Here is a 24,837-nt window from a genome sequence, read left to right as displayed (position 1 = left end):
ATTCATGATGTAATAATGTGGAGATTTACTGAATGATCTCTGCGATTTTGAAACTCGCTCCGGGATCAATTTGCGTTTGGGAAGAGAGAGGAGACTGAATTCCCCCCCCAAAAAAAGCCTTTGCTGAAACATCTGCCTCACAAAATCAAAAGGGTAATTAGCACATGTCCCTCTGTTTACACATCACACCGTGAATAATCTCATTTCCTTCACAACAGCGCTGCTTATTACGAGCTCGTTTCATGTGAGCTTATTGGACTTATTGAGCAGGAGGTGTTTCTCACCTCAAACTAAATACCTCTGAAACACCTGCACTGCCCGTCACATTTTACATAAGTCAGCGTGACTACAGTCTCTCATTAACGTACATTTCAAACAGCTCTGTTGTAATTGCGCCAGACACTCTTTCCTGTACACACATCGGGGGATTTACGGGCTGATGATGGAGACTTAATGTCAACAAAGAGGATCAGAAGTCACCGTTAACTGCACAATAAAACCAGCCGACAAAGAAGCTTTCATCCAAATCCTGTTCGGTTTCTGTCCATCACAGATAAAACACTGAAGGAAGCCACGTCACACTCCAGCCGTTATGTTTCACTTTGATCGAGCAGGGAAAGAAGCAGCAAAGCTAAAAAATACAGGAAGAAGAGAAGTCTGTTTTTAATGCCTCTGTGCCAGCGCGAAGATCAATATCTGTTGAATGCTCATTTTTTAAATTATGTTCTTTGAGATCTTCTTTTCTTCCTGTTTTAAAAACAAACTGATTTTGAATAAAACTTCCTTATGTGTTATGCAATTGTTTTGATTAAGTGGCAAATAAGAACCGTCTAAAGTTTTGAGTCAAGCACTTAGTAAAGACACAGATTGTTCAGAGAAAGCGTCGACAAACAGAGTTTAAATGAATCTGTGCCACAGCAATCCATTTGAATTTGAGGTCCAGTATTTTTCTGATCCGGCATCTGACAGAGTCATTTATTAAAATTAATAATATCATAACACAAAAGTGACGTGGAAGTTAGACTCATTTTTTAAAATGCCACTATTATCATTATTCTAATGTGTCTCTCTTTCAGGATGGTTGAATAAAACGTTGAATTATTAATGAGGCAATTTATTTTGAATTCATTAATTGTTATATTAATCAGCTACCAAAAAAAGTTAGCAGTTTAACAGTAAATTAGTTGTCAGATTAGTCGACTAATCAAAAAACCTATTATTTTTATCACTTTCCCAGAGTTTGTAATAATGATGAATTGTGTAAAATGTTAATTGAGTCGCACTTTAAATGAAAAATATATGTTTTGAGTCTTAGTTCAGCAGAGGAAGATTGTAGTTTTTCTTGTTTTTGAATTAAATGCGTCTCGGCTGCTGTAAATCTGCAGCATCCAGGTGGGATTCATAAAGTACCCAATTCAGTCGCACACTGCATTCAAGAGTTATGGCAGGTTTTACGATACAAGAACTCATCAACCGAACTTCTTTTTTTTCTCAAACCCTTATTGCACCAAATACCAAAAACAAGTTGTAGTGCTACTGGATCCAGATCTAAACACAAACCTGGTCACTTGTTCTGCACCGGACTGAGTAACTTTCCACCAATGATCAGTGAAATCTGATAATGTTTTACCGCCGCGGCGTCACTTACTTCTGTGAGAAGAGGTCTCTGTAGGGGCTGCCGTGCTGCATGGCGATGCCGTAGCCTTTGCTGCTCATGCTGTTTCCCGACACAGTGATGGTGCAGTCGTCGTCCGTCAGGGCGGCGTACTCCAGCACCGCCATGTCCCACAGAAAGGCGTAGGGACTCTTCTGAGCCTGCAGACACACAGAAGGGCAAAGCAAGACTCACCAGTCACAAGTTGTTGACAAGTTTGTGTTTCTATGGCAACACTTGACTTGCTTGAAACCAGCCAGTGGTCTCTGATCTTTGTCTCCTGCCAATCAAAGCCGGGACTTGTGCGAGGCGGCAGGATGTGAGGTTAGCGAGGTAAACTTGAAGCTCCAGCCCTGTGACGGTGAAGATGGTGGCCCGTGTGCAACACACCAGGTAAGCCTTGTTTTTAGCCTAGCTGATGCCTTTTTCTGAAAATACTGCTGAAAAGATGAAAGTCTGAGCTTTACCGCAGGCTCAGTCACGAGAGGTCCTTACGTCACGAATGTGCACAGTTACACGATTATTTAATATTCAGAAACATTTTTCACGGTACAAGGTTGTTTAATTAAACAAAAGGTTTTAGTCCCATCATGCTACACACACAGAACTTAACAGAATATGAAATATGGATTAAAACAGAATCTCAAACCCGCAGATGTTCTGCCTTTTCTGTGTATCACTGTACAGGCCTCTACGGTGCCACCATTTGGCTCGCATATGTCCCTAAAAATCGATTCGTGCAAACCGGAAAAATGAAGCTGGAGCGGCGAGACAGGAGACAGCCGGGAGAAGATAAGGAGGTTTGTGGGTTTTGTCCAACTGGAATAAATATTATACTAGTGGTGAACTCCATAGTGTACTATGACATAAAATGACAATGCATATTAAAAACAGTAACAGTATACTATTAGATCAAAATCTAACTTTTCATCTAATGTCATTATAATAATATAAATCCTCATTTAAACTAGTTTCTCCTCCATGTTGTAGAAAGAGTGTGCCAGTATGTGTCCTTCCAGCTTCCTCCTGAGAGCAGCACCTTCCCCTGCTTCTGTTTTACTGAAGCTACTGTAACACTGCTCAGTAGTCTGGTTTACATCAGGGGTGGGTTGTGTGGCTGCTGCTGGTGGAACCTGAATCCGCCCCTGCTTCAAAAACTACTTCTAAAACTATTTTTTTGTGATCAGACTTTTCAAACATCTGTTTCAATATTTTCAAACTCTTTGACAGATTTTTGTGCGTCCAGACAGCAGGGTCTGTCCTTCCACAGTCCTCTGATGGTTTCACACCGTAGTTGAACACAAAGAGAAGGAGCACACATGTAGTATAATATGTATATAATAATTTGTTTGTTAAACTCTGCGTTACTTGAACTTTCTTCGCTGCACATGTGCTCCTTGGGGAAAACCCTGCTTTATTCCATTCCACACCTGCGCAGTGTGTAACACAGTCGCTCTCGTGCATCAGTGACGTGTTGGGCAGTGATACTGTAATTTTCCCAGTAAAGCGTGTAGTGTGACGGATTACTATTTCCAAAACAGTAATGTTACTACAGTCACTAATCACATTAAGGCTGCCCCACTGAACGCACCACCCCTGACGTAAATGCGCGACCGCGCTGCAGCTCAGCGGCACCGGACCTTATCAGCTATTATTAGCCAAAAAGGAAGACAGGAGAACAGGGAGGAGAGGTATTTTCAACAGCTGTAAGTAAAGTTGTTGCCATTATTGTGTCACAGTCTAAGATGCAAAGAACTTTGTCGTCCGTTGTAAACTTTGTGCGACCAGCAAAAAGCTTTTAACCGCGAACACTTCTACATTGGCTTAAGCTGATGATACACAGAGCAACTTACAACACAGAGCAACTTACAACATTACTACCGTAATCCCCTTCCCCCACCACTCCGCCACCCGCCCCGCACCGCCGCTATCTGTTCAAAACATAGTCGGACTTGTCCCCAGCAACATTGCTCAAAAAGTTGCCCGTGTATCATCAGCTTTAGGCTAATTGAAGCATCAGCTTAAAAGGTTTTGGCAAGTTATAAATTAATTTCTTGTGAATGGTTGTTACGGGGTTTATATAAGGCCTTTTCAGACGGCTTTGATCCGCGGGGGTCGCTCTGCGCTCCTCATCAACAGGCAGGCAAACGCTCCCTGAGGTAACAACGGCTTGTGTAACTGGCGCGATCCCGTGAAACTGTCGCGGTCGTTCTCGTCTCACGCGCCCGCCCGCTGCCAGAGTTGAAATGTGAAAACTTTCTCCTACAGTTTATCAATAGACAGAGACTGATTTGACTTTCCTGAATAGTATAACTTTAACAGTCAGGCCACAAGGTCTTAAACAGATGACAACCTGTGCTGCTGTCTCTTATTCATTAAAAATAATCTATTAACTTCTACTAAACTAATTTGAAAGTTTGTTATTATAGTTATACAGTCAATTATTTCATGCTGCATGTTGCACATTTAGCTGTTTGAAGCTTGGTAAAAAATGAATACAGAATAATAATTATTATAGAGAGGAGGCGAAGGCGCAGTGGATTAGACACTTTTCTTTGATTCCCACTGCAACACATCCACCAAATAAGTTATTGTCATGGGTCCTGCTTACCATCCATATGCTATAATAGAGCCGCCGCCAGTTTTATCGGGGTGTGTGTGTGTGTGGGGGGGGTCTCAATATATTTCCAGCTTTTTTGCCCTTTGCCAATCACATGCCTGCTTAAGGAAGTCCAGCCTCGGTGTTACCGGTGTGTTCAGGTGACGATGCAGCTTTGTGGACGTACTTTGTGATGCAGAGCGTCAGCATGTGGGAGGAGTGGGGGGGGCAGCTGATCGGCTCTGTATTGGAAAAGCACTCGACAGAAACAATAAAACTGATTAAAATGTGTGTGTGCGTCACTGTTTGGGAGAAAACGTCAAGGGGGGGGGGGGTTATCATGCAAATGGCTGAATAATGGATGCGCTCAGAGCCGATTTGTCTCTGGCGCTAATTTGTCATCTGCTTTTTAGGAGATCTGCGAGTGTAGTAATGTACAGCAGCGAAACACCACTTCTGTTTTCACACACACACTAATTGGTGTATTGTGGAACTGCTGTTGCAATTAACTAATGGGTAAACAGAGGAGTGTGTTTGTATGTTTGCCTGCTGTGAACAAAACAAGTGTTGTAATACAGCTCAACCTGAGGGTTCCTGTTTAAACCTGAACAGCTAGTTTCTTTTTTAGAAACTTTGTCTCTCAGAAGTGTTTTCAAAGATTTACGTCAGAAAGCCAGACAGAGTTAAAGTCGGACCAGCGTGTTGTTGGTTTTGGCGTTTTCATGATATTTGAACCGATAAGGAAAACACAAAATAACACCGGCCTCATCCTTCACCTCCAGACACACACAGACGCCCTCGTACCTTGCGGATGCCCTCAGACGGGCTGGACACGGAGTAGTCCATGCCGCTGTTCTTGCTGATTGTCCTCCACAGCTCAGCGTAGGTGCTGTCCTGCTCCAGAGGGTTGGTGCCTTTGTTCCTGAAGTAGTCGTACACCGCCGAGTCCCTCACCGTGCCGTAGTCCACGTCGATCTGCCGCGCCAAGTCCTGGAACGACCTGGAGGAGGACACGACGAACAGATGTGAGTGAGGAGCTGTTGTCTTTTACTCATTCATCAGTTCTGAAAGCCACTGATTTTTACACGTACTTTTGGGCTTCTTGTCCCCTTCAGATGCTCATATTTCAAACAGACTGCACACTGTTCCACGAGGCAACCAACCAAACTGTGTTAGGGTTTCTGAGTATTTAAAAACATAATTCTCACATCCACATGGTGAACAACCCGAATCCCTTTGTCTTTAAAGTTATTTTGTTTTTATTTTGTCATAAAAGTTTAATAAAAAAAATGTGTGAACGTTGTAGAACATTATTTCTGTCTCTCTAGAAAACAGATTATGGATTTTATAAATATATTCATGGCTTTTTATTCTTCAGAGCTCAGACATGACAGGTTGGTTTAAAGACGGTTGAGACTCGGAGCCTGTGGACACGGAGGAGGTGGGACACCACATTTAATCAGCGACACCCACGAGACAGACTGTTTTTGCCTCAAGATGTTTTAACAGCCCAGCGGATTGGGGATTTTTAATAAGAAAGAACAACAACAGCTTCAGAATTTCATCAAAACAAACAGCAGGCGGAATATTGACTTTCAAAGAAATAAAAAATAAAGATGAAATTAACAAAATATTGATATTTTACTCCTAAAAATGAAAAGTGAATTTTACAACTGCATCATGAAACCTGCATGTCCGGTATAAATAATGTTCTTTAATACTCACAATAATGTGTGGAGACGTAAATAAATGCAGGATTTTCAGACATTTTGCTTTACAACGTGTGTTAATTTATATATATATATTTATAAAATAATTTAAGCACAATACTTCTCTGAAATACATCTACATATATAAAATGTGTATAGGTTTTGGAGGAAAAAAAAACAATATTGTGGTTAAAACTTAAAGATCCAGTGTGGAATATTTATTAGAATCTATTGACAGAAATGCAACATAACATACATAACTATGTGTTCAGTGGTTTATAAAGACCTTACATATGTACAGTCCTCTTACATGGATGACACCATGTTGTACCGCCACGTTTCTACAGTAGCCCAAACGGAAAAAAATGCTCTACAGCGTGCACTTCTTAATAATTTGCAAATATCCCACACATACATTTAGCATTTTATAAAAGACGCTACAGGGCTCCCCAGTGCGTTACAAACTGTGTGTGACGACTTGGGAGAGAGAACAGGTTGAAATAAAAGTTTATGTGAGCTCCTTTTTTCTCCTCTCCTGGCAGGATTTTGTCCAAAATAAAAGTACATTGTGTGCAGTCTTGGTTTGCTTCGTTAGTTTGTTTTAGATTATTTGGACTGAACAAGCTGCAGAAACTACGACTAAAACCTAAAATATTACACCGCACACTGTGGTTTGGTTGGAGGACCCAAGTCTCTCTTCCCAGCTCACCGTAGATTCACACTGTTAAATGGAAAAACTGACATTCTGTGTCTTTTGGAACGATATTCACAGAATCAGTGAACCTGTGAAGAAGGATTATTAAACTGCTTTAAAAAAAAACAACAAGCCAATAAAGTCGATGGGAAGTTTCTCTAACAGGAAGTGACATACTAAATGATGCGTTGAGCGCCGTAGATCCGAGTGATCAGGACTGACTGAACATGTGGTTCCCTGTTTAGTATGTAAATGCCTTCACATCCACTAATGCTAACTAGCTATATATCATTAAGACAGACGGGACGCGATGCATTAATGCAGCAGATGGTTCCCTGCCTGCCGTGGGGACGCTCTGTCGGGACGCGTCAGGTTTCATCAGCGAGAGGTCTCAGAGTGTCGCTCCAACTCTTTTAGGCTCTGAGTAAAAAATCTCCACATTACTTGGATGGATTTCCATTAAATGTGGTTCAGACACACATGTTCTGCACGGGAGGAATCTAGCGCCATCACCACGTCCAACACTTCAGTTTTATTTTTGGGGGCATGTTTTGTTTGTTTGGACTCAAACCAGGGGCGCTGCAGGTCACGGTCGGTGCCACAAACCTGCAGCTGGTTTGCTGTGGTATGAATCTAGGGACTGCAGATAGCAGCCATGCAGACAAATTAGTCTGTGTGGCTGCTATCTGGTACATATCCATATTGGACTTAAGTTGATTTATGTGCACTGTCCCTTTAAATTATTAAACAAACAAAATAAACACTGGGTGAATGAGTTGGTGTGAGTTGACGTGCATAACTGGTAACAGGTAACAAGAAGGCAACGTACTCGGTTGCTGGTTCTTGATTCATCCTCTGACTAGCTGCTAGCAACTGTTGATTTCACTCGTTTAGCTCAAACCTGAAGAGCTCGCCTTGCAGTCGCGTCACATGGAGGTCGGATCACTTTCTCACCACAAACACCTGATAGCTTGTGATCAGACCGAGACCTTTTCTTCTGAAGGTGTGTTCACATACAAACCAAATTAAATCCTCACTACGCTTTCCTCGCACGGGTTTTATCGCTGGACATCTGCATGAACCCAAAATAAACATTTTGCTGTGATTTGATTGCAATAAACGATCAAACAGATGCTGAAATAACTACAATATGATGCCGTCTTGTTAGACATATGAATTCATGCTTTGTCAGGTCTGTCAGCAGGACAACAACGTTTGTTTTCTGAATGGTGTTCGGAACCATCAGGGCTATGCTATGCTAACCTGTTCACAGTAAAGTACAACGACAGCTGGAATAAAATTAGACACACATTTTCTGAATTCACCAGGGGGTTCAACCTCCTTGCTTTCTTTTCTCCAAGTAATGTCCAGTTTTGTCCGGTTTTTATATAAATATGAAGTCGTAGTCCAGGAGACCTCTGGGTGCCGACCGACGCTAACAAAAACACTGGAACCGGATGTGCACGGAAGCTGCTGTGAATATTGATATTGTGTTAATAGAAACACAAACATTAATCTAATTTAAATAATCCAGCATCTTTTAAATCATTTCCACATAGTCGGTGGCGCTTGTGCACCTTAATGCTGGTTGACACCCGGCATTAAACGGAAAAAAGAGGAAGAAGACGAAGACGTCGTAAGTAGCTAGAAAGCTAGTACGACACAGTGGCGACTACTGACGCGCAAAGTCCATCATGTCGGAGACGGAGGACGTGGCTGACGAGAGTGAGAGACCGGAAAAAGTTAGTTCGCAGGTGTGGGAGTTTTGGGTGTTGGTTGACACCCCAGTCTGCAGGAAGTGCCATCAACAGTAACGTCAAAAGGGGCAAAGACCACCCGCCTTCACCTCCACATGCTCATCATCAGATTTCTTTAACTTTATTAATCCCCGTAGGGTTAATTTCAGTACAAATCAGTGGGCTGCCATCGTACGGCGCCCCGGGGAGCAGTTCGGGGTTTAGAGCCTCGCTCAGGGGACATCTCCGGCATTGTTATGTCTCTGCTCATTTAGGGCAGCGTCAAAGAACCGAGAGAGCGAGGGATTCGGGTGAGCTAGATAATATCGTTATTGTGAATTCTTTTAGCGGTTTCTGTGCCACCATTCAGAATTTAGACATTTACATTTACTCATTTGGCATTTTACCCAAAGCGACTTACATTTGAGGAACAACATCCAATCGACAAAGCATCGATACAGTAAGAGATTAACTAAACATGACAATAGATGCTAGTAAGAGCTGTTAGCACGTAGGGAAAAAAGTAAGAGTTAACAAAATAGTGCAATCAACACAAGAGTAACGAGATATTACCCATAGTGCTCCAGGGTTGACTCGAGTTCTCTTGTGGAATAAAGAAACGTGCAGTGTGGATGATAAGACGATAATAAATTGATTCAGTTCTTTAAAGGCTGGTGTGTATTGTTCTATTGATTTCTATGTTTCTGTCTGTTTTCCCTCCTCTCTCTCCAGACATGGTTTTTTCCTGTCTGCTGTTATTTGGGACCACTTGAGTTCAAATAACACTGTTTCAAATGAACTGAGCGAAAAGAGGAAACACTCGAGTTTGAAAAAGCATCAGGTCCCGTGAAGTGGCTGATCGCAGTCCTTCAGTGAGGGGACCATTATTTACTCCTGCCTGTGTGGATATCAGAAATGATCAACACAACTAAAAACATACCAGTTACTAGGAAGGCATAGAAGAGAAGGATGGGCATGAACATGTTAATCAGGGAGCTTCAGAGCTGCCAGGCTAGCTGTTTCCCCCTGTTTCCAGTCTTTGTGCTAAGCTAAGCTAACCAGTCGAAAGTGCTCCCGGGTTTTAGCAGTCGTGTCCACGCGAATATTTACCACGACCTTTGCTCTTATTGCCTTGGATACTATTTGCCCCTGAGTGCTTAGTTTGATCACATGTTGCTGTTAACTGATAGCTAGCATAGCTGTTAGCTAGGAATAAACATTATTTGTATATTACTTTCTCAAAGAAAAGTCACGTCTTGTGTTTGTTGAGGGACTCCGTGCTGGTAACACTGTGAGGACTAAACATGGTTAAACCTTGATCTGCAGCCACTTGGAGCGGCAGCAGCTGGAGATTCTTTGAATTCTTTGACTTTGAACTCTGCACTACAAAAGGTCCGCTAATGCCTACTCTGGTACTTTTGCCTGTTTTGATGTAATTTCTTGGAGTGTCTTCAAATGCTGCATATCCATAAACTCTGTACAACCTCAGCTAAAAGGTCAATAAACCATAATAATTCAATTTTAATTAAATAATAATTAATAAAGATAAAGTATTGAAATTGTGTGATAAATAAAATATAAAAAATCTACAAAAAGAATTCTACAAAATAAACACAAAACATATTGATCCCAAAAAAATTCTAAATGTAGAAAGATCAACAAAATAGTTCTTAACACTCCACAAGTTATTTAAACTGTGCATCTTTTTATGAGCAGAGTGCAAAGGTGTTTATTTAGTGAAAGTGCTGTATGTTCACTTGATGTAGTCATCATGGCAGTTCCTGTCAACCACTACTAAAGTGTGTTAGACCGAGGCCTGCTATGTTCACTATGAACTAAATTATATACTAAACTCTGCTAAACTACCCAATCTTGTGTTTTTCCACTCTACTGCGTTTTGGTTTTAAAACGAGACCTTTAATACGTTTGCACCTCCCGTCCAGAAGACCTAAATCTGAGAAGTTTGGAAACGCTGCCGACCCAGTTTAGCGTTTCAAAACTCCGGAGGACGTTTTAGTGAAGACGGGCAAAAACGTACGACTTTAGAAACGATGACGCAGACGCTCAGCTCTCTGATTGGGTAGTCATGAAAAGCAGAAACACGATGCTGCTGACAGAGTTTGTATGAGTTGGTATTTTATTAAAATATCGTGTACTGTGCAAATAACACTTTTCTGCATACAGGTGTACTGTGCGTGTCGCCGTTTCCTTTGCGACGACTCCCAGTCTATTTTCTGCCGCCACAGTCTCAGCTTGTTATTGGTGCATGCAAAAAAATAATACAAAATCCCGTCTGGTTCTTCGTCTGCATTACTTTTTTCCATCGCCAAATCTTCTGTAACGAAAGAGACCATCTGCTGAACGGCCACTTGATGTGCGTTTCGGTCGTTTGAGTATAGACGGAGATAAACTCTAAAACGCTGGTATGGACGGAGATTATATTCGTTTTAATTCTCCATTTGTAAACTAAAACTTAGTAGTGTGGATGGGGCCTCAATCTCTCTCTGTGACATTCCTGCTGTGACCTGCTTAGCCGCTCATTTTTTTCACCACACGTAACGAAACGTAATGGCGTCGCCGGAAGCGTACAATGCGTTGACTCGAATGACAGAAGCCTTAGCTTTCTGCTGCAAAGAAAAAAGAATGCACTAGCTGTTACGGGTTTTATTATACATCGATTTAAAAAAGTATAATGTAAACAAAGGGCTACCGTGGCAAAACGGGGAAAACCTTTAGCGCCACCAAGCGTTTTCATGCCGTCTTCCTCCGCAAAAACTGACACCTTTGATTCCGCCAGCCTGATAACGCGGTGCCTGACTGTTAAACTGACAAAAGGGACATTAACCAGCGATTAGCATTTCCCTGAACAGCCTATCGGCACTCTCCTTGGAGGGGGTCAGGAAATCCTAAACTGCCCCCCACACACACACGTAACCGTGGCAACTATCCTTGGTCTGTGTTTCATTACCTCATCAAAGGGCTACCCCTTCACGCCTTTGTGTAAACAACAACTGCAGTCTCCAAAAGACTCAAAGCATTTAATTAAGTTTAATTAAATCTTTAGTTACTTGATTACGTTCCTCCTACGTCCTCTACTTGAGTAGTTATGTTACCATGTTGTTGCTATCTGTTGTTGATATCAGTGTGAAAAGAATCTAAATAAGTTACTTTTGCAGTGTTTTATTTTCAGCAAGGTTAAGGACACTCCTTCATCTTATGTGTAACCAATGCTTGTTCACAATACTTTCTCACACAATTCCTTTAGAAAGATGATAAAGAAATGTCATACTATACTCTTAATCGCCAGCTTGAATTTAAGGCTGAATAACTAAATTCCCCAGTTCCTAAGGAAAGATTGTTTGGATTAATCTAAGCTTTCCTCATGTAACCTGAGCTCCCCCAAGTGGACGAAATAAGTATTTCATACCATCGTTGGAAATGCCGTTAATGTATAAATGTCACTCATTCATCACAACCAATAATTTGTTTTCCTGTTACCAAATGTTTAACTTAGAACGGTACAACTGTTTGACCAGTGAGGTTTGATTGTGAAGCTACACACGCGAAGTGCCGCAACATCGATTTGTCCCTCAGTTCCAGCAACTTACTTGTTTTATTTTCTTTCTTTATTTTGTTTTGTTAAAGTTATCAGTCCGTTAAGTTACACTGGACTAATTCAGGAACGACCAAGTTCCCTTTTTAAGCTTTTCGTCGAGCTAAGCCCACGTGTCCGCGTGTCCCGCCAGCAACCACAAAGGACGACTTAAACCTGACCCGAGACGGGGTCAGAAAGGCCCCACTGCAAGTTTCTTCCATAAGCCTTCCAGAGACGGACCCCCGGAGAAATTCCCTGGCAGAGAAAGCAAATGGCCGACAGCTTTAAGTTGTCCTAACTGAGAACGCATGGACTCTGCCAGTGTGAGGCCGTTTACCATCAACCCGGCGGGAAGAAACACAAGCAGTAAGACCAAAATCCTACATTCTGTGGTCAGTGATGTCCAATAGTTGCTAATCCATTTTTCTTTAGTCCAGCATATGGAATCTTTATACCCCTAGACAAATTTAACCGAGTCATCATCTAATTGCATTCGTTAGTTGCCGTATGAGTCAAAGGCTTCCCACAATCGAACCTCCATTCTCATTGTTTATTTTCCCTGTATTTAACCACCCTTTTATATCACTTTAGTTAGTTAATAAATTCACTGTAATCAAGGAAGTGTGTGTGTTGTCTATTTCCACGTCCCTGCCACGAGAATTGACCCTTTAGATATGAGACTGACTGACTGATTTGAGATAATTGAGCGATTATTAACTAACTGATCACTAGTGAATAATTGTATAATTATTAAAAGCTACCTAGAGGTCCGGGGACTCTAGGATAATAACAACTCCGGTGGTGCCCCGAAACGAGAGATTTTTATATTTTCTGAATATATTCTGAATATTAAAATTCATAATTGGGTATTAATTCTCATAAATTTATTAAAATTCATAGCTAGTTTTGGACATGCTACATGACTGTTTGTTTGGACGTTGCTGGTGGCTGCAGAAGTACCTGCTGGGGTACAAAGACGTCAGGATTACACGTCCAATGTACACACCTGGTTCTGTTTTATAAATCTCAGTCGTTGTGGAACCTCGAGGCTCATTTCACCTCCACAGTGAGACAGAAAGGGACGTAGAAACTAGAAGAAGAGTTAGAGTTTCACAGACTGTGTTGCATCAGTGAGGTTCTCCAACAGAACGGCTGTCAGCTGGCTGCGGTTCTTTATAGCTCCCGATTCACTAATTCATCACATGTACCTGTAAACCATCATCAGCTGTGATATCTCAATCACCATTATTAAGCTCCTGAAGAAAAATCGATGATTCATTGACAGAGCTCGTATGGAAACAGACTTTACAAACTGTGTCACCATTTAGGATCAAAAGGAAAGATCATCAAAAGGGAAATAATAAATAAAAATATTAAATTCACCACTGCAATTAACGAGCCTTTGATTGACATGTTACAGACGGCTGTGTACACTGCAGGAAGTGAAACTGGTAAACGACCTCAACAAACAATGTTGTATTAAACCTTTAATTTAATTATGTTATTTCACCTGCAGGTATCTGTTAAAAACAGAATGCTGGTCTGAAGTCTGAAACATTCTTCTTTTATAAAAAACAGTTTATGAGATGGAAGAAACCTTAAAGCTACTTTTAAATGACTTGATTTGACTTTTGCATTTTACATTTTTTTACACATCCCATTTTATTATAATTTGTGTGTATCCATGACCCGCTGTGAAACTAGAAACCCCATTAACTGACGCTTGTATTACATACATTAATATCCTGCATCTTCTGAAGCCATTTCCAACACCTCGTTCAGTCTGATTCTCTACAGTGTAACAGGCATCATAATCCATAAAACCATCCATTTGTGTGATGAAGACGTTGGCAGTGTGTGTGTGTGTGTGTTGTAGTAACAACAGGCTTCACACGGGGTCGACAGCAGTCACTCTAAAGGAAGATAAATCTCTCTCGTCTGAGGAGGCTTTAAAAGAAGCCTACATCAAATGCAAATCTCCACCTCAGCATCACTGGATGTGTATTATAGCGAAGTCTTGTACTTAACATTTACTCTTGAATAAATTGCCCTTCACGGAGTAACGCGTCAGGGACTCGCAGATGACAGTGTCAGCTCGGATTCTCAGAAGAGAAGCGATAGAAGAGGAGCTGGTGCGTCACGGATATGAAGCGTCTGTCGTGTACCTTTAGATGGGAAGTGACAGATAACAATCTTTATTCATACACAAAGATAAACAGGCAAAAACAAGACGATGTACGAGTACGTTAAGTGAGTAGTCGTGCATTCAAGCCTGAGAGAGATGCATTATTTTTCCTAATCAAAAGACATGAGACGACGGTGGATCTAAAAAACAAGGCTGCTGGCGGAAGTCTTTTAACAGAGTGGAGCCGGACACGAAAACTGAAAGCTACTGCACTGGTTCAAATATACTAAAGGGTCTGAAAAGTGAAGCTGATACTGAAGTAATTTAAACCTGCATTCTCTGTAACAGCCAGCAGGGGGCGACTCAACTGGCTGCAGAAAGAAATGTGATTGTATAAAGTCTATGAGAAAATGAGGCTACTTCTCAGCTGATTTACAGTCTCTCACAACAGAGAGTCCACCCCTCACATCTTTGTAAATATTAGATTATATCTTTTCATGTGACAACACTGAAGAAATTACACTTTGCTACAGCGTAAAGTAGTGAGCGTACAGCTTGTAGAACAGCGTAAAGTAGTGAACGTGCAGCTTGTATAACAGCGTAAAGTAGTGAGCGTACAGCTTGTATAACAGTGTAAAGTAATGAGCGTACAGCTTGTATAACAGTGTAAAGTAGTGAGCGTGCAGCTTGTAGAACAGCGTAAAGTAGTGAACGTGCAGCTTGTATAACAGCGTAAAGTAGTGAGCGTACAGCTTGTAGAACAGCGTAAAGTAGTGAGCGTACAGCTTGTATAACAGCGTAAAGTAGTGAGCGTACAGCTTGTATAACAGCGTAAAGTAGTGAACGTGCAGCTTGTAGAACAGCGTAAAGTAGTGAGCGTGCAGCTTGTATAACAGCGTAAAGTAGTGAGCGTGCAGCTTGTAGAACAGTGTAAAGTAGTGAGCGTGCAGCTTGTAGAACAGCGTAAAGTAGTGAACGTGCAGCTTGTAGAACAGCGTAAAGTAGTGAACGTGCAGCTTGTAGAACAGCGTAAAGTAGTGAGCGTACAGCTTGTATAACAGCGTAAAGTAGTGAACGTGCAGCTTGTAGAACAGCGTAAAGTAGTGAGCGTGCAGCTTGTAGAACAGCGTAAAGTAGTGAGCGTGCAGCTTGTAGAACAGTGTAAAGTAGTGAGCGTACAGCTTGTATAACAGCGTAAAGTAGTGAGCGTGCAGCTTGTATAACAGTGTAAAGTAGTGAGCGTGCAGCTTGTATAACAGTGTAAAGTAGTGAACGTGCAGCTTGTAGAACAGCATAAAGTAGTGAGCGTGCAGCTTGTAGAACAGCGTAAAGTAGTGAGCGTGCAGCTTGTAGAACAGCGTAAAGTAGTGAGCGTGCAGCTTGTAGAACAGCGTAAAGTAGTGAGCGTGCAGCTTGTAGAACAGCGTAAAGTAGTGAGCGTACAGCTTGTATAACAGTGTAAAGTAGTGAGCGTGCAGCTTGTAGAACAGCGTAAAGTAGTGAGCGTGCAGCTTGTAGAACAGCGTAAAGTAGTGAGCGTGCAGCTTGTATAACAGCGTAAAGTAGTGAGCGTACAGCTTGTAGAACAGCGTAAAGTAGTGAGCGTACAGCTTGTAGAACAGCGTAAAGTAGTGAGCGTACAGCTTGTATAACAGCGTAAAGTAGTGAGCGTACAGCTTGTAGAACAGCGTAAAGTAGTGACGTGCAGCTTGTAGAACAGCGTAAAGTAGTGAGCGTGCAGCTTGTAGAACAGCGTAAAGTAGTGAGCGTGCAGCTTGTATAACAGTGTAAAGTAGTGAGCGTACAGCTTGTAGAACAGTGTAAAGTAGTGAGCGTACAGCTTGTATAACAGTGTAAAGTAGTGAGCGTACAGCTTGTAGAACAGCGTAAAGTAGTGAGCGTACAGCTTGTATAACAGTGTAAAGTAGTGAGCGTACAGCTTGTAGAACAGCGTAAAGTAGTGAGCGTACAGCTTGTATAACAGCGTAAAGTAGTGAGCGTACAGCTTGTAGAACAGCGTAAAGTAGTGAACGTACAGCTTGTAGAACAGCGTAAAGTAGTGAGCGTGCAGCTTGTATAACAGCGTAAAGTAGTGAGCGTGCAGCTTGTAGAACAGCGTAAAGTAGTGAGCGTACAGCTTGTATAACAGCGTAAAGTAGTGAGCGTAAAGTAGTGAGCGTACAGCTTGTATAACAGCGTAAAGTAGTGAGCGTACAGCTTGTAGAACAGCGTAAAGTAGTGAGCGTACAGCTGGTATAACAGTGTAAAGTAGTGAGCGTACAGCTTGTAGAACAGCGTAAAGTAGTGAGCGTACAGCTTGTAAACAGCGTAAAGTAGTGAGCGTACAGCTTGTATAACAGTGTAAAGTAGTGAGCGTACAGCTTGTATAACAGTGTAAAATAACAGTGTAAAGTAATGAGCGTACAGCTTGTAGAACAGTGTAAAGTATGAGCGTACAGCTTGTATAACAGTGTAAATTTGCTGTCCCCTCAAAATAACAAATCACACAGCCATTAATGTCTACACAGCTGTCAACAAAAGTGAGTCCACCCTTAAGTGAATGTGTCCAGATTGGGCCCAATTAGCCATTTTCCCTCCCGGGTGTCATGTTACTCGTTAGTGTTACAAGGTCTCAGGTGTGAATGGGGAGCAGGTGTGTTAAATTTGGTGTTATCGCTCTCACACTCCCTCATACTGGTCACTGGAAGTTCAGTTATGGTCTCAGTCGTAGTTTCAAGTCTTCTTCAACACAGCATGATGTTCATTTAGTAAATTATGGTCCCATTTAGAGGAACAGAGACCAGGAGGGGAGGCTTTAGGGCGGGGCTACAAGCTGATCGACAAGTCGTTAGCATGGTGACCTGTCAATCAGAATAGAGGCGACTCGTATCCGCTGCTCTGTGTACATTTAACCAGCGCCGCTGAAAATGCTTATTAGGAGTCGGCTGCTCATTGTTTTAAGCCTGTTTGTCGCTAGCTAAAATTAGCATCTCAGCTAATATCGCAGTTAACGTGATGCACCTTGCTAACCAAGCTAGCTTGCTCCACCCTCTCGCCCAAATATGGTCATGGCTGGTTCCAAAAAACAAGATGGCGAAACTTGAGGCTTCAGAACGACGGCTACGATCACTTCTTTTCACTGCGCTGCCGGAGACCGTACTGCACTAAAAGACCATGATGTCAAATGGCCGACCCGCCAGACTCTGTGGCAAGGCTAAAAAATGTTATAAAATCTCCTCTTGAAAACTTTCAACTGGTTTCAAGAATTGTGTAGAAATGACAAACGAAGGAAGACATGTTGCTGTAATGGAAGAAAACTAAACTTTATTTAGAGCTGGCTTTTTCCAGAACACACCGATAACACGGCCATTATGCCAAGTTTGTGTCAACGCTGCTCTAATTGTATTTTTTAATTACATCCATGCGAGATATTTGCACGGCGGTGAGCAGGTAGTTAAATCCTTTTGTTTCTGTTGCTTCTTGGACATGATGTCATTTTTTGTTTCCTCTGAAATCTGACAAAATGAGTTGAATTAAACCTTTGGTCTAACTGAAGCTGAGGTGACTGTACCAACAAGAGCCGACAGATAAAGGCAGGAACAAAGATTGCAGTCTTCAGGAAGAAACACAAATCCAACCGTCCTCCCTGCTCCTCACCAAGAAGATGAAGTTTATCTTGACTCGCCACTGCTCGAGCTCAGAAACTCCAGCGCTCAGCAGGATGCAAGAAAATAAAACCAATCACAGTGTACGGTTTCATCTTGTTTTTTTGTCTGCTTCGCTCCTGTGTGAAATGTTTGGTTTGGTCTCGTTAGGAAGCGACTTGAAAGCCACAGAATCGCCCTCAGTGCTCTCTGTGATGTTTCCGGACTGTCCTGGAGCGGAAATATGAAAAACAAAGGCCTTGATGATCAAACGCTTGTTATTTAGCTGACGTCGCAAGAAAAACTAACCATAAAATCAAACTTCTTGATTAAGATTTGTCTTCAACATGTGTAGAAACACAGTCTCTTTTGTCACAGCTTCACACTATCGATCTGATTGGCTATAAGCGAGCACCTTCACTGTTGAATCCTGAGCAGCAGGATGTAAATGGTGTCACTTCAGGGGCCTGTTTGTGTCTCAGCCCGGACTGTAAATAGAGTTGCTTTTGGGTCTTTGAACATGAAATCTGTGTAGAACTTCGTGTCATCCAGCAGGCCACACAGAGAGCTGTTGCTGGTTGAATCACGAGATAAAAAGATGCTTCAGACTTTGATGTTCTGCCACTCTTTCAGGGAGACACGCAGAACAAAAAAAAAAAGAAAGAGGGGGGAAATCCTACTTTTAATCTGTCGCCTGTGACACTGGCCGAGAGGCAAAGACCCGTCAGAGCTGTTGACACCACTCACATCTCAGCGCTTCAAGGGTCTGATGTCAGATCACACTTCATATTACTGTCAAGCTGCCGCACGCTTCTTTTCCTCAACGCTTTCGTCACGCTCGTTTTTAGAACAAGACACCTTTCACCAGCTTCTTTAAGCTTTTCATTTCCGAAGCTTGAACCGGGGATCAGAATATGGATGAAACGGTTCCTGGTTTAATGAGAAACCACGCTTAAATTATAATTAAATCTGTGTTTTGATTTCTATAAACACGGTCCAGCATCAAAGAAACGTAGCAGCAGTCTCCCCCATACAGGCGCTGCATGCGTTTGTTTCGGGTCAATGCAAACATGGCGGAAGGCAGCGGCAGCGCTGCAGCGATTTTTCGGCGTAGTCCTCACGGGACTGAAGTGTGGTCGTATTTTAGTTTTTGTAGTTTGTATTTAAACTATTTACTTACTTAAGCAAATTAAGCTGTGATTGGAAACAGCCATAATTTTTTTCTGCAGAGGCCAAACTTCTTTTTACATTCGCATTAGCGCATTTATGCAGGTTTTTTTTTCAACACTTTGATGAAAACAGGGTTAGTGAGAAGCAGAAAACGGTGTGGAGGCAGGTGACGGTGAGTCCATAAACAGAATGTCGCCGGTGAAACTAAATCTTTCTCTCAGCAGCTACCAGCTGTTATTTATTTTTGAGAGAGAGGTGGATAAAATAGTCCTGTTGGGTTTTATGCACGACGCACATGCAGGTCTGTATGCAGGTTTACCTGCTTCAACAACGAGCTGCTCTCGTGTTACTACTACAAGAATTCTTTGCGTTGTGAAGATTATTTAGATGCGTTAGGAATAATCAGATTGTGTTGGCAGCCTGTGCTGCTGCAAAGCAAGCGGTTTGGTTGGCTACATCTCCATAATAAAAGGCACAGGCAACAAAAGTTGTCTGGGCAGCAAAAGTGATATTTAAAGTGATGTTATAAACACCTTCATGGAGATCTAAAAAGGAAAATAATTGTAGAAATAGCTAAATTACAGATAATCAGTAAGCAAAGCAAACTGCATTCCCTAGAAATAACCATGTTGCGCAGCAGCTGTTTCTAACCTGATTGTTTTGGTTTGTCTTTGTTGTTCTTTTACTTTTTATGGGAGTAATTGTACTTTTTCTTGAGTAAAGATTTTGAGTACTTTACCCACCGCTGGCCAGCAGCACCAGTACTTGCGCTGACATGTTGAACATAAGACAGGCAGCAGAAATGAGGTCCATAGCAAAACAGAGTCAGAACCAACACAAAGCAGCAGTTTATGGTGAGCATGATGATGATATGGATTATTTATTTATCGTACTCAAGGGCTCAGCTGAGGTGATTACTTTAGAGGACTCTACTTGCATTAATTATTCTTAAGAATTTAATTAAATTCTTAAGAATGCAGCATAAAGTTCTCTAAAGACCCAGAGAGTGGACTGACCAGGGACAAACTCCTGGGCCACTTTTTGGCCCCTGTCTCTGACCATCCTTGACCTTAAAAAATCCTTTCTGAATATGCAGAACTTTGAACATGAGCAGAAAACCTGCTGAAACACAGGAGCTATTAAAGTCCAAGAGTTTGTAAGTGAATTAAAATGATTTAATTTATTATTGATGAGGTAAAAAGGTGCCACATGCACATTTAAAGAGGTTACCTCAATCAGTCAGGCCTGCACGTGTGTTGATTCAGCAGTGATGATATTAAAAGTTGATCTACAGGAGAAACATATCTGAAAGCTGAGAGCTGCTCTGCATTATGTTCTGTTACAGTTTTAGATTTTAAATTGTTTTATTAAACTCTTTTTCCAGAGTGTCCTGGCCGAGGCAGGCAGAAGCACAATTGCACAGTTAAAATGGAAATAAATAATCAGTTGCAAGGTTACAAAATATCAAACTGTTCTTAAATATTCACCACAATTCAGCAACGAGGACGATCAAACGAGGAATCAGTCATAACATCTGAAGGCAGAATTGCCAGCCTTCAAGTCATTTAAAAGCAACCAGTGAAACAAAGATACAGCCACCTGCTGCTACCTGAATTTTGTGTGTCCCTTTACATAAATAATTTCCAGTACAGTAAATTGATGCAGAAAAACACCAGAATGCAGGAAAGGATAGAGGATGTTTACTGTTGCTATACAGACACTGTCAGAAGAGCAAATGCTGAATGAAAAGATGCTGTGCTGCCTTTTCATCTTTACTAATTAAAGTTAGCTTTCAACAGGCTGCCTCTCAAAGACTACCAGCAACTTTTAAGGTGGAATGTTTTCTTTGCATGTTACTCATTTGATGTCTTCAATCTAGGGATGCACCGGATGTTCGGTCACCGAAATTAAGCGGCCGAAAATAGCAAAAAGAAAAACCCCTTTTGGTGATGAGTGAAAGTGTAGTGAAAATACCGTTGGCAGTGTGGAAGCTGTCCGAGAAAGACGCAAAAATGGCCGTTTGACAAAAAAACAGAGTGCCTAATTATATCGGGCGGCAGTGTGGTTATAAGATTTCTGGAAAAAATTGTATCGTGGAACACACTGGAACACTATTTACTCGCCACCGTAGCTGGTAGGTCGAACAAAGTTACCTCATTTTCAGAATATCTCTGTCTCTGTTGCGTCCATTTTTAATAAATTTTTTTGATGTTTCACACGTAAGCACAAACTCTCTGGAAGAAAACTAAATCTGTGGAGTTCACAAGCATTTATGGACTGACGCTGGTTTGAAATCAAAGATACCACTCAGGTTAGATCTGGTGACTTTAAATAAACGTCTCTGTCGCTATGTTGTATTTTAGGGCTTCATTAAAATCTCTGTCTGTCCTTAAAAATATATCCAGAAGACATTTTTTTAATTTTCAACAGCTGGGGTGGGGAAATATTTCAGCCTTAAACCAAAAAGGTTGGCAAACTGAACATGTAGGGGTGTTTGTGCACTCTGGGAGCTCTGTTTAATAAAACATCTGTGGTCAATAAGTTAGAGCTGCTGAAGGTGTGGAGCGCCGCACTAACTATTGTGCTGTCAAGATGCAGTCGCTTATTATTAATCCGATCTCTGCACAATTTAAGAGAAATTGATGTGAGGATCAATGGAAGACTTTGCTTCATAAACAAGGATTGAATCTGTTCATTAAAGCCAGCAGACAGAAACAGGCGAATTATAAATATATCCACGTTTTATCAAAAACGTTGACAAACCTTTCTTGTTTTTCAGGTTGTTACTTCGTGAAATGATGTTTTTTTCCTCTCTGAAGACTTCACTGGCGGTGTGTTTGTTATTAAGGCACAAATTATAGCTGGAAGTCTGTGTTTCGCCGTGTGCGCCTGGAACATTCAATTACAGTCCATCTGAGCTGATTCAGGTCCGAGGTTCACGAGGTTACAGTGAACCAAAGCTCGGGGAGGGAAACAAACACTCAAAAGGTATTTTTGTTACTTCAGTTTAGCAGCTTGCTGTGCGATGATGTTTTGTACTTCTGAACACCAATCAGAAGGATACGTCTTGTGACGTCAGTGAACCGTGTTGTGTTCAGGACACCACCGTGGTAACAGTTTATTCTCCTAACCGAAGACAAAGACCTTAAATACTCGCATATATTATATATTTATATACTTAATACCTATACCAAAACACAAGAGCGAACTAACAACTGGCAGGTTTGCTTTTTATGGTTTGTTTTTTTAATTCCACTGTTGTGTTTGAGGACCACGCAGACATCCATGTGCAGCCTGAAACGTATGCAAGCTGTGCAGACATCCGATGCAGTACAAACAGAGCCACGTGCATCCAGATAACCTCAGAGGAGGACATTTAAGAACAACGGGAAGCGAACAAACAATGCAGCAGCGCTTCTGCCGCTTTGTGCGTTTCAAAAACAGGTAAGTAAGATACACCTGTCTCCAAATATTTACCTGACTTTGTGCAGCCCTTCATTTTTTGTCAATTGATTTGAGAAAAACAGAGCGTCTCATCAAGAATGGACAGACGGTCTCAGAACATTTGAGACCGTCTGTGGCAGGACAAGCTAGAGCTCATTCTTCCCACTGGGAACAAGAGACAGTGTTCAGTTAAAGCTGTTCAATCGTTAAGATGTGTTGAGATTGTTTATTATAAAGTTGGTTGACATTTAAGATGTCATTTTTCTAAAATGAAGCATTTTATTTTGAGTATTTTATTTTTAAATGCAGCCTTTATTTTAATTAATTGACCCTTTGCTAAGCCACGCCCCGAATACACAGCTGGCCAATCACAGCGCAGCATAGGACTCGCTCTAACTGAGGTCCGACACTTTCATGACTTCTATTGACTCTGATGCAGAAAGAGTCGTTTTCCAGCTTTTTCTGGCTGAATTTTCTAAGATCTGGTCAAACGCTGTTCCAGCGGCATCTTGTAACAGTTACAGCAGCTACCAGAGTCCATCCGAGTCGGCCTGACAGCCTGAATACAACCTTCAACTGTATAATGCAACCGCAAAACTGTCTGCTTCTTTCTGAGATCATTTTTTCCAACTAATTTGTATTTTATTTCTCCGGGGAGTGCAGCAATAGACAGTCTAACAGTTTGTCAGGCTTAGCAACAGTAACTAAAGGGGCGTGGCTAGCGAAGGGTCAATTAAAGTACATATTATTTAAAATCCCTCCTGTTCAATGTGAGAACCGACACTAAATATTGTTTAAAAATATTATTGAATTGTTGGTTGTTGACTCCAGACATACTCGGCTGTGGCACTGAATAAAAACTCAAGTTAGTCGTTGTGGTTCTGGACCTTTGCCGGAGGAAATTTTAAGGAATTTTAAGAAGTTTGTGCAGAAAGACTGAATCGTGAGTCCGGATGAACGCTCCAGCCGGTTTCTGATTTAGACAGGTGTGTATGCAGCATGTCTCCTGGTTTCTTCTGCACATAGAAACATCAACGTATCTGGAGCCGCTGTCTGGCTCGTTGCTAACCAGAGTAGCTACGCTGTGGACAGCCGTTAGCAGCGACCGGGGGAGAGGTTTACAGTTTAGATATTCAAGCTACTTCCATCTAATGCAACTTTATACTTTCTTACAGCTGCTTTTCTGCTAACAAACCGATGATGATTTTATAGACCATGATGCATTGCTGCAGATTAAACTACCCAACAGGATATAAAGCAGCAGCAGCAATATTAATCCAGAAACATCAGATATTATAGAGAAACACTGAAGAACATTTCTTCTGCACTATGACTACTTTTACTTTACGTACATTTAGCAGATATTACCTACATACTTTTACTTAAATAAGGTTTTGAATCCAGGACTTTTACTTGTAGTCGAATATATTTTTGACACTGTGGCATTATTATCTCAATACTTACACCAGCAGTGCTGTACATGACGTGCAGATCGAGTTTGAACTTTCGAACGCACTCTCAGCATCCAGAACACCAGCGCCTCCCACAGAACAAGGTTTAAGGTCAGGCTGTTCTTCAGGAACAACACGTGGGTTAAATGTTTGACCTCCATGTTCAGATGCATTAAACACTTGAACTCAGAAGCTCTGGTGTCATTTCTTTATGGAGAAATATTCAAGCTGAGGGATTTTGTTACTCACACTGTCACCCCTCTAAATGTAAAACCAGCTGAACGTCTGCTGCTTTCACACCATCCACTCCCAGGTTTGTTCAATGACACGTGATTTGCAGGTGCCTCCTTAAGATTCATATTCGGCCAAATGTGTAAGAAACATTTGAGGTTAAATGAGCAATTAACACGATGCTGCTGCAGGGTGGCGGCCATGTTGGCTTGCGTCATCTGACTGGGAGGGAGCTAATGTGTCGCGCACACGAGAGGATTTTAAAAACGTGACATACCAACAGAATGAAAAGAGTTTTTATATTTTAATCTCACGGACGCTCACACCAGACGCTTCAGTCCAGACGCAGGACCGCACTCTCTGCGTTTATATTAAACGGTGTCAGAGCGGCGGTTCCTTGGACTTGGGATCTCACAGAATCACGCGTGATCAAACGTGACTTCAGACAGAAACAAACATGGAGGCAGACTGCCGCCGTCAGCTGGTTGAGCTTGTGTGTGTCGAAAACACAGTTTGATGAGACAATTAACGTGTTGTATCCTGTTACCCTGTGGTCACACAAGCATTTCAGAGATGTCAAAATGTTCTTTCAAGGACGCACGTAAGCTTTCACAAGTCATAACAAATATCAGCTCATGCTGGTGGAGCAGCTCCACACACAGGGAGAAGTCTCTAAAACCCTCGACACCATAAACTTTCCTCTGCTTTCGGCCTGACTGTGACCTCGGATCATAACGACTGAATGAACTTCAGTCCGGCTGATGAAGACTGAGCTGCAGAGAACG

The sequence above is a fragment of the Micropterus salmoides genome, unplaced genomic scaffold (assembly GCF_014851395.1).
Source record: "Micropterus salmoides isolate LMB-PRFRI ecotype aquatic unplaced genomic scaffold, ASM1485139v1 Ms_hic_scaffold_21, whole genome shotgun sequence".
NCBI lineage: Eukaryota > Metazoa > Chordata > Actinopteri > Centrarchiformes > Centrarchidae > Micropterus > Micropterus salmoides.
The sequence above is the reverse complement of the archived record's forward strand: the minus strand, read 5'-3'. Positions refer to the sequence as shown.